The sequence below is a fragment of the Gossypium raimondii genome, chromosome 12, assembly GCF_025698545.1.
Source record: "Gossypium raimondii isolate GPD5lz chromosome 12, ASM2569854v1, whole genome shotgun sequence".
Classification (NCBI taxonomy): Eukaryota; Viridiplantae; Streptophyta; class Magnoliopsida; order Malvales; family Malvaceae; genus Gossypium; species Gossypium raimondii.
In genome coordinates, this window is record NC_068576.1 from 22,504,251 (window position 1) to 22,505,417 (window position 1,167).

A 1,167-nucleotide genomic window follows, 5' to 3' on the forward strand; every position below is an offset into this window, starting at 1 on the left:
AGCATACACCGAATTATCAATCTACTTCTAGTTAATCCTAAAATTGAACATACCTTTAGAAGAAGAAGAAAGGAACATGTGAACCAAAGACAAACTAAAGAAATGAACCAAGATCAAATAGACAAAGCTACTAATGCTCAAAATTTGGTCATTGTTGCTAATGAAAGAGATCGTGGCATCCGTCGATATGATGAGCCACTCTTTCATGAAATCAATCTAAGAATTATGAAACCTAAAATTGAGGCACCGCAGTTTGAGTTGAAGCTAGTGATTTCCAAATGCTTCAAACAGTGGGCCAATTTAGTGGGATTCCCGTTGAAGATCCATAATTTCCTCCCCGTTTATTCATAGAAGTAAATGACTGATTTAAACTGGCTAGAGTGACCTAAGATGCATTAAGGTTGAAGTTGTTTCCATACTCATTAAGAGATAGAGCACGAACATGGCTGAATTCCTTACCGCTTGACTCCATATCCACGTGGCAAGAATTGGTTGAACGATTCTTGATGAAGTACTTCCCACCCAATAAGAATGCCAAGCATTGAATTGAGATTACTACATTCTAACAACTTGATGATGAATCCTTATATGAGGCTTGGGAGCGATTTCAGGAATTATTACAAAATTGCCCTCATAATGGGATTTCACATAGCATTCAATTGGAGACTTTTTACAATGGCATCAATGCACATACAATAATGGTGGTATATGCTTTTACAAATGGAAGTATTCTTTCTAAGTCATACAATGGAAGCTTACAAAATTCTTGAAAGAATTTTCAGCAAAAATTGTTAGTGGCCGACTAATCGAGCAACCGTAGGAAGAAGAGTGGCAGAGTATATGAATTTGATGCAACCAAAGTATTATCTACGTCTTTCGTGCTTAAGAATTTTACAACTAATATTTTCAATTCTAACATGTCAAGTCAACAGCCAAGCCAATTTTAACTATTGGAGCAGTTGACTCCATGGGTAGAGACATATATATATTCATTGGCATAATGATACATTAGATTGGACCCAAGATGAATTAATTCTAAATTTTTTTGTGGATTAATTCACTTGTGACATTCATCATGTGATTTGCCTAAATCTTGAGTTAGCCACAGACCATGCGTGTGTAACTCATGTACTTTGATATAAGTGAAGGCTTATGCTTTAAAGATGA

At 35.6% G+C, this 1,167-nt stretch overlaps 1 non-coding gene across 1 annotated transcript; it reads right to left on the reverse strand.

Moving 5' to 3' along the window:
* Positions 1–536: 536 nt before the first annotated feature.
* Positions 537–643, reverse strand: LOC128035764 (small nucleolar RNA R71). Its single transcript, XR_008192313.1, has one exon. It is a non-coding gene; the product is annotated as a small nucleolar RNA R71 (small nucleolar RNA).
* Positions 644–1,167: the final 524 nt, after the last annotated feature.